The sequence below is a fragment of the Balaenoptera physalus genome (assembly GCF_965194825.1).
Source record: "Balaenoptera physalus genome assembly, chromosome: 17".
Taxonomy (NCBI): Eukaryota; Metazoa; Chordata; class Mammalia; order Artiodactyla; family Balaenopteridae; genus Balaenoptera; species Balaenoptera physalus.
The window spans coordinates 85,758,655-85,773,374 of NC_138895.1; the positions used below are offsets into that span (position 1 = coordinate 85,758,655).

Below are 14,720 nucleotides of genomic sequence, written 5' to 3' on the forward strand. Positions count from 1 at the left end.
ACACTTCCCAGTCCGCCGTGGGCCCCGCCTTCCCTGCCCGGCGCCTTTCTCCTGACTGACGCCTGTGACTCGGGCTCCGGAGCCACCGAGAGACACGGCCTCCATCGCGCCTAGAGAGGCCACGCCGCGTCCGGGCCTCCCACGGCCGCACTTCCGGCGTGGCCCCCCAACTGCTGGCCCTGTAGGCCGTAGTGGCCGCCCCAGCCCCACCCTGGCCGGTCCCCGCCCTGCTTCAGCCGGTGTCACCCCGCCGAGGCGGGGCCTGGCACGGGCTGGCGGTGGTCGTCATGTGTGGCGGCGACCGCCTCCCCATACCCCTGCGCTGGTGTTTGCGCACTTCGGGGCGGTGCGCGGTCCGGGGCTGGAGCGTCCGAGGAGGACGCTGTGGCCGACGTGGAGGACTAGCGCGGGCGGAAGGAAGAGGTGGTCATCGCTGCTTCCTACCGCACTCTCTGGCCCCCCAAGGGCGGGCTGGTGTCCTTCCAAGTGGCACGTTGGCTGGGCCTAGGGAAGAGCTCGGCAGTCTGGGAGGACTGGCCAGGCAGAGCCGGTGCCCCGACTGCGGGGCAGGAGAAGTGGTCTGGGGAGAGGCCCCAGGCTGGAAGTGGGGGAGGATGTGGCAGTAATTCTCTGGGTAGCAGGCACCGGCATCAGGGGCAGGGTTCCCACTCCGCGGAGAGTGAGGTCACCTTCCCACGGGGAACTCGCCTAGCACGCACACCCCTGTGAGCAGAGTCCCCTCTGCCAAGGGACTGAAGCCAGGACCAAGGTCGTCCGATTTGGCTCTACTATTGCACCGTCCCAGGTGGTTTTGGCCAGTTGCCAGTGTTAACGTAATTAAACAAGGAGGCCATAAGGCTGCAGTGGCTCTGCTGCCTTGGTAGCTACTTAAGGAGCCCCCAGCAAGGCTTTCCAAATAAGGCGACTGCTTAAGTTATGGCCCGTCAACTTCCTTGCTTTGCTTCTGCCTCTTTATAAAAACCTCTTCCCTAGCTCCTGTTGGTAGAGGAGCTCCTAACCTCTTTCGGTTTGGCGCTACCCGATTCTGTTCTATGTTTGCTCAAGTAAGCTCTTCAAAAATTTTAATATGCTTCAGTTTACCTTTTAACAACAGAGAGTGAGCTCTATCCCAGCAATCAGTCCCAACTGATGCTTCGAGGACCTTCTCAGCACACCCTGCTTTGTCTCCTCCACAACTTATTTTAAAAATGTTCATAAAGGTTGAAAGAATAATACAATGAATACATTGCATACCTTTCCCTTATATTCAACAGCTAATATTTTGCTACTACTTTTTTTTTTTTTTTTTTTTTTTTTAGCAATTCAACAACTAGCGTTTGTGTGTGTGTCTAGCTCTGCCACTTGTGTCTCTGTGTTTCACAAGCATGGTATTTATTGAGTGCCTGTTGCATGCTAGGCACTGTTCTAAGTGCCGGGCTACATGAATGAATAAGACAAGCAACATTCCCAATAAGTCCCTGTTCTTGTGGACCTTACCTGTGAGTGGGGAAAGCAGGCAGTACACAATCAATATGTGAATTACAGAGGGTGTCCAGAGGTGGTGTGAGCTATGAAAGGTCCACGCGGGTGCCACTGCCACTCACAATGTCCCCGGCTCACTGGGTGGCACAAGATAGCAACAGGCCTACACCTGCTCCACCTTCCTTCTGCAGGACACCCACATCATCAAAGAAAACAAAGGCTTTTCTGTCTGTCCTTAGAGGCTCCAGCTCATGACCACAGGTCCCAGCTTGTGCTTGGTTTCCCCACTTTACATCCATCTTCCCTTTCCAACCCTGTCTTGCTCCAGCATCAGACGCAAATACAAGAGCCGATAGGAATTGCTTGATTACGTCCCACAATTGCGTGAGGCGTAATCCCTGTAACATACATATTTTTTATATAATTTTTTATTGTTTGTATAATTTCTGTCTCCTAGTGGTTCTGCCTCTCTGAGTGAACCCTCATAAAGTATACTTAAAAACAACACATGCACATGTGTGCATGAACACATACTCTCCTATTTGTTAAAATAAATTGAGAATTAAGATCCCACATGCTGTGCAGCGTGGCCAAAAATAAAAAAAATCATTCATAATCGGGGAAATGCAAATTAAATCTCTTTTGAGCCCCTTTCCCACTTACCCCTCTGGCACGTCAGTGCTACAGGCATTCTACTCATTTTGTGAACTGGCGTGTCCCAAGTACCTGGAAGAGGGCCTGGCAATGAGTGAATGGAGGGATGAATGACACTGATAAGCAAACACCCTCAGACACCACCACACCAGCCCAGCCATACCGATTTACGTCACAAAGGGACACTTCTTCTCCTCCAGCAACTCCTGGGAACTGACCCACAGGTCTGACTGCGCTTGGGAAACGACCCCTGTATGTCTCATCCGGGTCCTTTGCTGGATGTCAGGAGGGTGTGAGGAGACGGGGCCCTCCACAGTTCACACGTGTTGTCCAGGAGGAGGTGACTCGCTACTCAGAGGCTTCCAGTCTCCCAATTTCCTTTATCCGCAGCAGGCAAAGCAGAGAGCTCCTTCCTTCTGGAGCTCACATCCGGGTGGGGAAACACCATCAACATGCAAATTAGATGACTTCAGCTGGTGAGGCTGCTAGGAAGCAGGCGAGGGGGACAGGAGCCCCTCTGCAGGGACCCACTTTCCCCCTCACTCTTTCTTTTTTCCTTTTAGCTTCTTATTCTGGAACATTTCAGAGACACACAAAGGTAAGGAAAGTGTATAATGAAACCGCATGTCCACTACACAGTTGAACAAGTGGTTGACCCACAGCCAATCTCTTCTCACCTATTCTTTACCCAGTTGTCTCCTTCCCATCCCATCATTTCCATATCTGTCTCTGAAAAATTAGGGCCCTTAGAAAAGGTAATTATGAAGCCATTATCATACCTAAATAGCAACCATTATCCCCTGTTATCAAATATCCAGTGTCCAAATTCTCCCATTTGTCTCAGACATTGTTTTCATTTCTTATAACCGGTTTGTGTGAATCAGGATCCAAACCAGGTACACAAATGCACAGTGCACTTGGTCGACAGGCTGTAGAGTCTCTTAATCTATAGCCTCCTCCCACTTCTTTTTTTCCTCTTTGAAATCTATTTATTAAAATCAGGTCATGTGTTCGGTGGAGTTTTTCACACTTGGGATTTTGCCATTCGGATTCTCGTGGTGCCCTCTGTCCTTAGACGTTCTTGCAAACTTATAGAGACTAATTGGATTCAGGTTGGCGGGGGCAAGAATACTCACACATGGGCGCTTGTATTTCCACTGACAGTCATTGCCTGGGTGCAGTTCGCTCGGAGTTTGCAAGACGGTGACATTCTCCTATTGGTATCCCTTCTGCATTTGTGGGAACAGTTCTGTAAAGACAAACTTCCCCATATCAAGTGTTTGGTTGCCTTGAAATATGCTCCATAGAGAAAAGGCAAGTTAAGTGCTTAATTATTGCCTTTATTTACTAACTTTCAGAATAATGATTTGGTTTTCTAGCATTCTCCAGAGCTGACCAAGTAGGTACTTTTTTTTCTATATTATTTGAATGCAAAAATTTTAATATATTTAATGTGTTTTAATTCATTACAGTTTTGAAAATTAATACTCATATCCTCCCATCTTTGGTCAGTGCGAACCTCTTCAAGTTGGCCCTGAGTCTTTTTGACGCAAGCCCCTTGCTCACTGATTTCTTCCTAGATTTCTGATATGACAAGATGTCCTAGGCTCAGCTCCCACACCCCTGGATCCTCAGGCTGGAATCTGTCTTTTTTTCAAGGAGCCCTAGTCCACCTGAGTGGGAAATGGTGTTTGGAGGCCGTGGGGGTCGGGTGGGTGGGGCTCTAGGGATGCTCATTGCCACCAGGCTGGAGATTACTTCTAGGTCTTTTCAGAGGACAGAGCTAGAATACATAACTTTAAATGTAAAAAAAAAAAAAAAAAAAAAGAATCGTGAATTCAGTGATATTTCAAATTCAAATTTAGAACTAGGTGGGTTTAACTTCTTCTATTTATTTATTTTATTATTATTTTTTAATATAGGCTGCGCTCACTGCCATCTTGGCTCAGGTTACCCATGGGCCCTGATCGCAGGACAGGATCTGCTATGAAGCCGTGGAGACCAGGATCAGAAAGCACCCGGCACCTGCACGCTGAACCCCGCAACTCAACACCAGGCCAGGATGGAGGCAGCTTGGAAGACCCCGCCCCAGCCTCTACTCACCCACCAGAGGCCTGGTTTTACATTTGTATCTGTTTCTCCTATATTGAAAATCCTGGATCCTAATTATCTAAACACAATTACTTATTTACTTTATCATTTATATGTAATGGTTTCAGAATAACAATGTCAATATTATTAACAGTATGATTATTGAAAATAGTCTAGATTTTTTTTGCAGTTATTCTTGTTGTTAGGATATATCCCATTTGGGATATTACTCTGCTTCAAAGTAAATTGAAAAATTTTGTTTCTGTGGGGTTAAGACCCTAACTCTATACTAGTTCACTTGTTTCATTTTGGTTTTGCTTTCTAAAGTTACATTTTTCAAATTTTGATATAATTTTGTTTTATGATTATGTAAAACTTATATGGTTCCAAAGTCAAGTTTACAAAACAAAGTACAGTCAGAAGTCTTGCTTCTCTCCCTGTTCCCATCAACCTCGTACTGCCCTCACCCTATTGATAGCCATTTATCAATGCTATGGTTTCTCCTTCCATTTTGAAAAATCTGAGTGAACTTCATTGAACAGCAGTTCTGTCCCAATTGCCTTGCATTTTGGCGTTTTTCCCTTCAGTGTCCTGACGATCTCTCCTCAGCAGTGTCTAGGGATGTCCCTTTCTCCTTTTAGCAGCTGCATTCGCCTCTCTTGTGAAGGGGCCATAGTGTATTCAGCCAGTCTGCTATGACTGGACGTCTGATACCATTAAAATTAATGCTGTAATGAGTAGATTTATATGGCTCTTTTCATAGTTTTGCCAGTTTACCTTTAGGGTAGATTCCTAGAAGTGGACATTTGTAATCTGTTTTTGCTGTACGTTGCCCAGCTCCCTTCCACAGGGTTGTAGGATCTTGCATTTCCACTGGTGATGTTTCCTCACAGCCTTGTGAACCAAGGATGTTGTCAAATATTTGGTATTTTGTCAATTCTGCCAAGCAAGAAATGGCATCGTGGTGTGGTTTCCTTTTGCATCTTTCTTGGGGGTGAAGTTGAGCATCTTTTCATATGTTTAAGTGCCACTTTCACTTACTTGTCCGTGAGCTTGCTTGTTGGTCTCTTCCCTCTGATTTTTAGAAGCACTATTATATTAACCCTTTGTGACATAAGTTGCAGATTTTTAAAAACTCTGTTTTTAACACAAAATTATCACTTGTTTAAGGTTAAAAATTGCAAAAGAAAAAAAAAAAAAAGCCCTTACAGTCTTTTTTGATGCAACCTGACAAGCTATAATCAATCAATCAATTTGATACCAGAGAGATGGTTGTAAAGGTTAGTCTTCAAAATCACCTTTAACTTATATTCTGTTAACCTGATTTCATTAACTTTCATCATTCAATTCATCCTCAACATACTTAACGTGTACAACTTAGGATACTTAGAAATACCCTGTTCAGAGAAGAGAAATGGAAATTTCTTAGTGGGAAATACACTATAAGGCTGATAGTACATTGATTTTTAAAAATATTTGACTGCTGTGTCTTTTTTAAAGGTTTTATTGAGGTATAAATTGCACATATTTTAATTGTTCAATTTGACATAAATATATGCCTGTGAAACCATCCCTGCAGTTGAGACAATGAACATATCTCCATCAACCTTAAATGCATTCCCTTCCCCATCGCTGGCAAGGGATCTACTGTCCCTCTAGCTTAGTTTGCATTCTCTGTAGTCTTATATACATGGGGTCCTAGAGGAGTTATTATTTTGTGGGTGAGTGGGCCTGGCTTTTCTTTTCTTTCTTTTTTTTTTTTGGCGGCTCGCCAGCTCCTTAGTTGTAGCATGTGTGCTCCTTAGTTGCGGCTGGCGGGGTTCTTAGTTGCAGCTTGCCAGTTCCTTAGTTGCTGCATGTGAACTCTTAGTTGCAGCATGCGTGTGGGATCTAGTTCCCTGACCAGGGATCGAACCTGGGACCCCTGCATTGAGAGCGTGGAGTCTTAACCACTGCGCCACCAGGGAAGTCCTGGGCCTGGTTTCTTTCACTCAGCGTATTTATTTTGAGATTTATTCAGATAGCTGCATGTATCAATAGTTTGTCCCTTTTGAGTGTGGGGGGTAGCATTCCATTGTAAGAATGTATCACAATGTATTTATCCACTGTGATGTATAAATTTACCTGTAATAGACACAGGGTTGTTTTCAGTGTTTGGCTATTGCAGCTTAAACTGTTTCAAACATTTGTGTATGTGTCTTTGTGTGGACCTGTGTTTCCCTTTCTCTAGGGTAAATATCTAGAGGGGCATGGCTGGGTGACATGATAGATATATGTTTACCTTTTTAAGGAACTGCCAACCTCTTTCCAAAGTGTTTTTAACCACTTTACATCCCCCAGCAGATGTGATGTTGCCTCACATACTGCTCACATTTGGTATAGTCAGTTGTTTCCCAAATCAGCCATTCTAGTGGGTATAGAGTGGTGACTCACTGTGGTTTTAATTTGCATTGCTCTAATGCTTAATGTTGTTGGATATTTATTCTTGTGTTTATTTGCCATCTGTATATATTCTTTTTTTTAAAATTAATTAATTTATTTTTGGCTACCTTGGGTCTTCGTTGCTGCATGCAGGCTTTCTCTAGTTGCAGCGAGCGGGGGCTACTCTTTGTTGCAATGCGCAGGCTTCTCATTGTGGTGGCTTCTGTTGTTGTGGAGCATGGGCACTAGGCGTGCGGGCTTCAGTAATTGTGGCACGCAGGCTCAGTAGTTGTGGCTTGTGGGCTCTAGAGCGCAGGTTCAGTAGTTGTGGCGCACGGGCTTAGTTGCTCCACAGCATGTGGATCTTCCCAGACCAGGGCTGGAACCTGTGTCCCCTGCATTGGCAGGCGGATTCTTAACCACTGCGTCACCAGGGAAGTCCCTGTGTATATTCTTTGGTGAAGTGTCTGTTCAAGTCTTTTGCCTTTTTTGTTGTTGTTGTTGGGTTGTCTTCTAATTGAGTTGTAGGGCTTCTTTATAGGATGGGGTACAAGTCTTTTTTCGGATATATGTTTTGCAAATATTTTCTCCCAGTTTATGCTTTGCCTTTTCATTTCATTTAGTTTTGAGGAGCAAACGTTTTAAATTTTGACGAGGTCCTATTCACTGATTTCCTTCCTTGAAAGTTTCTGCCTTTTATGTCCTATTTAATAAATTATCACTAAAGTGAAGGTCAGTAAGTTTTTCTCCTATGTTTTCTTTTAGAAGTTTCTTTACATTTTCGTTGATGATACATTTTAATTTTTATATATGGTGTGGGGTAAGGATTGAGATTCATTTTGTTGGTATATGGTTAATCAATAATTCCAGCACCCTTTGTTGAAAATGAAACCCTAATTTTAAATAACCTTTTATATCTTAATTTTATATGTGCTATGTATAACATAAGTTGTAAACACTTCCTCCAATTTGCCATATTTCTTTTTACTTTGATTATACAGGTTTCGGTCATGCAAAAATTTATTTCTATGTAGTCAAATTTATCATGTTTTCCCTTATTGTTTCTTGATTTCAAGTTATAGTACTATTTCCCTAACTTCCTCATTCTAGAGGAATCCATTCATGTTTTCATCCAGTACTTGTTTCTTTACATTTAAACCTCTGTTCCATTTGGACTTTATTCTGCTCAGTGATGTGAAGAATAAGTCTAATTTTATCTTTTTTCTAAATGGCCATCTTGTTGTCCCATTACTACATATTATGAGGTTGGTCTTTTCCCCTGGATTTGAGATGCCACCTTTCTCTCATATCAAATTTCCAGATGGGAATTGTCTGCCCAGTCAATGTGTGTTCTAACGTCTGGAAAGGCTCACAGCCTGGCCCATGGGCACAGAAGAAGACCCTGCACACAGAATAAGCCACATGGGGTACTTGGGAGCCAGGCCGCCCCCCACGCCTTTGTGTTACTTCCAAGGAAGCCCAGGGACCAGTGCTGATTGTCTGGCTCTTGTCTGCCAAGTCCCAGGTGAGTGGTCCAGCTGGGACTCTCCTGCTGCCACAGCTGCCCTGGCGTGGCCTGCACTGTCCTCAGCCGGCGAGGCCCTGTTCCCCCCTCAGACTTGGTGTTGGCTCCAGATCCGTGGAAGCTCTGGGATGGCTGTGGACCCCGCTCCTGCTCTCAGACATCGTGCTCCAGTCTCTCTGCTTCTCCTTGTGTGGAGGGCCCGTGGGTGTTGAGGGAGATTCTCTCTTCCCCCCATACCCATCACCTGTGGGGCACGGGCTGTGGGATCCATGGAGGAGGTCTCCCAGGGCTCTGCCAAGCACGTGGAGATTGTGGCACAGGTGGTACCAGGCCAGCTACCAGCTGTTAGGGCTGCTTTTTCTGTTGTTCTCTAAGGAGCTGGCATTGTTGGTTGGAAGGAGAAATGTCTGGAGGTGGAAATAAGGAGCCGGGAGAACATCCTCCTGATCTCTATTTCCAGTGGCATGTGAGGCAGGGAGAGGGCTTCAGGGGACCTGTGCAGTCAGGGTAGCCAGGCTTCAGTAGAACAAGAAGTTGAGGGGAACTTCCAGAGAAGTCACAGTACAGCGGAATTTGCTGATGTCCGTAAGCCGAAGAGCAGAGTGGAAGATGTGGGGGCCAAGGGGTGGCTTCTATTTTTTTCTTTTTTTTTAAGGCATGAAAAGATTTACTACTTACATAATGGAGGTCTCTGAGGAGAGTAGGGAAGGCCTCTCAAACAGGTCTGAGATGGTTTGAGAGAGCAAGAAGGGTCACCGGTCTAGGTCTTTGCTGAGGTCAGCAGATATGGCTGGTGGGAGGGTCCCCAAACATAGGTGAAGGCCTGCGTGCTTTCAGTCTCCCGCTGGCGTCAGAGGACAGAGCACCTGGCTCTCTTTTCAGCTTGTCCAGATGTGGGCACGGAATGAGGAGGATGAGGTCTCAAAGCTGTCAGCAAACATCAAACAACGGAGCCAAACTGCTAGTCACAACTCACCTTGTTGTTTGATGACAGAGACACACCATGTTTCACTCGATTGAATCAGAGCTTGTTTAAATAAGACTGCAGCCTGAGGCTGGTAGGGGGCATGCCTTCTTTAAGAGAAGTGACATGAGGGCCTCGGCCACTCTCAGTAAAACCTGGGACTCCAGAGGGGATGAGGGCATCCTGGTGAGGCCTTGTACTGTGGCCTGAGCATAGGTAGAGACATCTAGTGACCTTGATTGATATTTTGGGGTATCTGTGAGGCAAGAGATTGCTGGAGTTTTTACACCATAGGGCGCAACTCTTAGGCAATAGCACAAGTTTGTAAAAATGTGAAGATGGGGCCATTTGTTAGCCAGGCCATTGGGTGCTAAGAAAACTGCCTGAAGTTTGCCCAGTCATGCTGACCCTCTGGTCTGGTCCTGTATCAGCATCGTCCTGGTTAAGAAATGAGGAGCAGCTCCCCTCTGAACTCCGTCTCCCATGATGGTTGGCACTTCTGTTCCTATAGTTTTTGAATTCCCACTGCTGTTCACCCAGTTCATCCCAGGGGGCTCCCTAGGTAGGCAGGGTTCCAGCAGCCTGGCATCTGGAAAGGGACCGAGGACAGGTGAGGCCATCCCTCTTACAGGTGGAGTATGCCAGAGGGCCCAGGTTTGGCTCCATCCTGTACCAAGGCGGCCTCAGCAGCCCTGCTGAGCTTGTTGGGTGCTGCTTCTATGACCCAGAGCATAATGAGTACCTGGGTACAGAGGGTCACAGGCTCGGGAGGATCCAGTTAGTGGCCAGAAATTGCAGCTCTAATGGCATATTATACGGGGGCAAAGAGGGCAGTTTCTTGCATCAGAAGCCCTTGGACAACTTAGAGCCATCATGAATGGTCTGGAGACTCCAGGAGGCATAGAAGGAGGGGCTGAAGCCCCTTCCATGGAGGAGTCTTGGTGGGGACACTAATGGGCATGCCTGAGGTATCGCACAAATTCTAGAACATTTTGTTGGAAGGAGCTCCATTCAAGGTGGGCCCATTTGCAAGTACTAGGATAAATGGGATTAAGTAAAATTTGTAACTGAGGGACATGTTGCCTCCAGAACTCCCAGAAGACCTGAAAGATGTTGTTGGTGAGAGGGTCCGTGGCTGTTTCTTGACAGTCTCAGGGATGGAGCAGCCCTTGGTTAACCAATCATTTCCAGGAACTGAGCGGAGGTGGCAGGACCTTGCACTGTGTTCCTTTCTGGTGAGGCCCTTTGTGCTTCTACGTCCTGAGTGAATGACAAATGGATGGAGGCCACATGGCTCTCCTTGGAGGAGAATGTCATCGATGTAATGTCACACCTGTGCTCCTGAAGAAAGGTGCACGCAGCTGATACCTCATCTGCCAAGGTACCTATGAGGATCCTAGAAAAGGTGTACTGTGTCCTTTCAGAGGTGAAGGCAAACTGGCTGAGGGGCTATTGAAATAGGCCCAGAACAGAACATATTAGCCAAATCGATAATAGCAAAATACTTAGCAGTTGCTGATTGGATGAAGTCAGTAATTTTAACTGGGTCCCATGTTTCAAGCCACTTTGTATTACTCGTTGGGTCAGAGCATCCATGCTCACTATGGAATACTCTAGGGCAGTGGGTGCTATGATTACGACGAATTTAGGCAAGGCAGTACTTCTGATGGTTAGGGTGAGACATACCTATTTGTCCTCTATTTTGTATTCAGTGACTGTTACGATTGTAGGGGCCCTTGTATAAATTTGGTGGGATCCCCAGGTATAACTGAAAATTGACACCCAGTATCAAGTCCATGAAGGTCTGTCAACTGGTGCGTTTCAGCAGGTGTAAATTCAGCACCCATGTCGTAAAGACGCAAAAGCCTTTTGTCTCTTTGTTATATAAGTTCTTTTAGTAAATTCTGAATGTCAAGTTGGGTCAAATTGTGAATTTCTTTGTCCACAATTTCTCTTTTGGGGGTGTGTGTGGTCTGGATATACTTCAAGGGGGTCCTCTCTATTGCACTCACATTGATAAATTTCTTCCTCCAGGGAGACTTCAGTCAGTATCAGGTCAAGTGCTTCCCCATGGCAATGGTTGCTTGATATGGGTTAAGGACCCTAGGCTTAATTTGGATTTGAATGAATCCCTTGGCTGTGCCAGGAGTATTTTCTCTAGAACGCTGAGCGTGAGGATTTTCACTGTGACACAGATGCTGGCTGAAGCAGCAGCAGTGGCAGCATTTAAGGGTCCTGGTGAGCTGCTCTGGAGTGTGGACCTCAGCCTCACCTATGCTCTTCCATGAGTCACCACCCAATGGATGCGTATCTTGCATGGGGCATAGTCTCTCCCCTGAGCCTAGTCAGTTGCAGCTTTGTTCTCAAATAGAGGTAGGTCTGGGATCCGACACACAACCCAAGGCCACTTTAAGGAGGGTCCCCATTCCATACTCTTGTCCCTGAACACCAATGAAGTATGAGGAAAACTGCTGATTTTGGTCCGCTAACTCTACAAGGCTCCACTGGATTCAACAATGCAACACGTGCAGCACAGCTGAGTGATGCCGGCCTGCAGCCAGCGGGCTGGTTAGTAGCAGAGCAAGAGCAGAGGCTCCCGGGTGACGTCACCGCGTGGGCTTCCTGCTCAAGTGCCGGTCCCAACGTTCGTGGTCCCCTGGAGAGGTGGGTGGGCACCCCCCACCGAAGATGTGGTTTGATACGAAGACTGATGATGCCACACACACCACAAGTGTAGGAAAAGGCTCACCACTTACCTAACTGAGGTCAGCAGGGCAGGGCTCCCAAGAAGGTCCAAAGTGGTCTGAGAGCGCGGGCAAAGGAGACCGGCCTGGGTGCTCGTTGTGGTTGGGGTGGGGCTGGGGAAGCCCCCTCCCCCATGTTCCAGCAGGTGCCTGGGTCGTTTGAACCTTCTGCTGGCCCTGAGGGAGGGGCGCCCGGGCTTTCCCATGTGTGGCACAGGGGTTGGGGGAGGAGGGGTGAGGCTTGAACACTGTCAACAGCCAGACCCCAGAAAAATGGGCCTGTATATACAATGGAATACGACTCAGCCATACACAAGAATGAAAAATTGCCATTTGCAACAACATGGATGGACTCGGAGGGCGTCATGCTAAGTGAAATAAGTCAGACACAAAGACTGTACGATATCACTTATGTGTGGAATCTACAAAAATACAACAAACTAGTGAACATAACAAAAAAGAAGCAGACTCACAGATGTCGAGAACAAACTAGTGGTTACCAGTGGGGAGAGGGAAGGAGGGAGGAGTAGTATAGGGGTAGGGAAGTAAGAGGTGCAAACTATTAGGTATAAAATGAGCTGCAAGGATCTACTGTACAACACAAGGAATACAGCAAATATTTTATAATAACTATAAATGGAGTATAACCTTTAACAATTGTGAATCAGTATGTTGTCCACCTGAAACTCACTGCTCACCTCACCGCTTGAGGAGTCCAGGTAGCTCTCTGGACAGTGGCTGTGCTCCCCGTCTCTGCTTCTTGCTCAGACCAAGTCTCAGCCCTGCACTGCTGTCCCTAGAGAATGAGTTAAGTGGTGGAATTATGTATGATATCTTTCCCCCTTTTCTTTTCTTTTTTTAAAAAATAATTTTTTTAATTGGAGTATAGTGCAAGAGTGTTCCCTTTTCTCCCCCCTTTTCAACATTTGCATTTTCTACAATGATGTTGATTTTAAATTTAAAAAGTCAAATTGGGGAAGGTATATTTGAAATTATGGCTGTTACTCTCCCAGGGGCACCGATGTGTACCCCTTCGGAGACACTCCCTGGGGCTGCGGCCAGGCTCTGGCCACCCGGAGGCACCCAGGCCCGAGGTCAGAGACTTTATCTATGGATCTCACGGACTCAGCCCTTACTTCCCAAGGAATACACTTCCAAGGACACCGTGAAAGTCAAAGGAAAGACACAGGCTGTGGTTGACGGACATTTGCTTTTCAAGACCATTCCTCTTTCAAAACATGACGTCCTGAAATTAAAATTTCTCAGGCTGCAGACGGCACAAAATCAGGTGAATTCTCCCCAGCTGCCTGCAGGGCTGAGGGAGCAGAGGAGCCCCTTTCTGTGGACCTTTTGTCTCCCAGAGGTGGCAGCTGTCGCTCGCCTGGGCCTCGGCCTCGGGATTCACTAGCAGTGTGGAGGCCGGGAAGGGGAAAAGGAGCTGAGAAGGCAGTGAAAGAGAGAGTAGCACACGCTCGCCCCACCAGCCTCTTCTCCACACAGCACAGTCCTCCTGAGATGCATGTCAGGTCCAAGCCCTCCATATCTTGCCATTCCACCCAGAGTAGAAGCTGCAGGCCTGTGGGGCCCGCCCACGATCTCACCTGTCTGCTCTCCCTTCGTCACTGCGCTCCTGGCCCACAGGCCCCCTGCTGCTGCCAACCCAAACCCTAACCCACCTTCCTGGGTCATTCTCTCACTTGCTGCAGGTCATAGCTCACAGGACGTCTCACTGAGGCCTTCTCTGCCCCCATTTAAGACTGAGACCCTCAAAACACCCAGACCCCATTTCCTGCTTTACTTCTCGTCACAGCAATCATAACCGTTAGACAATTTTCTCTCCCCCCGTGGAATGCAAACTCCTCGACAGCAGGCATTTTTGTCTGTCTTGTTTCCTGCTGTATCCCCCCTGTGAATGGCACAGAGCAAGTGTCCAGCATGTACTTACTGAAAAAAGGAATCATCAAATCCAGGCTGGATGAAGAGGAACATGCAGCCAGAGGAGTTGCCTTACAGTGAGAAAGTGAGAGGTCTCGTCAGGCAGAGACCGAGGCGGGGAGCTGGAGGATGGCAGGGCAGGACTGCCATCCAAGCTGCATCCCACTGGGGTGTTGCCTTGGGGGAGGGGCTGAAGTGGAGAGGAGGGTGTGACAGACGCCTCTGCAGGGCAGCAGTGCCAGCTGCTTCGCAGGGTCTCTGAAGTGAGGGTGGGCACCCCATGCTGCCCAAGCCGACGGGACACACCTGTGCATCCAAGTCAACCCTTCCACACTCTGTTCTTTCCAAACCTCCCACCACCTCTCCCTCCGCATCTGCAACTGCTGGCCTTGCCTCTACTTCCTTGAAAACACAGGAGCCAAGACCTTACCTTCCCACCATAACTACAAACCTGATGATACCTGCCCATTGCTACCCTTTCTCCTGGAGCAATGCAGGAGGTGCCCCCCACCCCAACCCATCCATCCCGTAACACTCCCAGGTCAAGGCCCCCCTGCTGGTAGAGGTGTTATTTCTGGGCCAAGTTCCCCCTGCTTGGGGATTAGGGGACCAGTGCCCACCTCCTAGGGGCACCTAGGTGCCCCATAAGTGTCTGATGATGGACCTGGGAAAAAACAGCCTGGGAGCCTGTGGGGTGAACAGGACGGGCATGGAGAGAATGGACCTCTGCGGGTGAGGCCAAGACTGGAGCTTGGGAAAGAGCCTCACGTTTAATTGTGCTGCAGCCCCGAGTGTGGCCACGGGGGCCTGAGGCACAGCAGAGTGAGCAGAACCACGACCTCAGGCTGCAGGCAGGCACCAAGGAAAGGGGGCGGCGGGGGAATCCCATTATGGGACGGGAGGG

General features: G+C 47.6%; 1 long non-coding RNA gene across 1 annotated transcript; it reads left to right on the forward strand.

Annotated features, from left to right (window-relative positions):
• The first annotated feature begins 445 nt into the window (after nucleotides 1–445).
• LOC309646783 lies at nucleotides 446–12,736 on the forward strand. Its single transcript, XR_014255578.1, has 2 exons — nucleotides 446–2,734; nucleotides 3,301–12,736. It is a non-coding gene; the product is annotated as an uncharacterized lncRNA (long non-coding RNA).
• The last annotated feature ends 1,984 nt before the right edge of the window (nucleotides 12,737–14,720 follow it).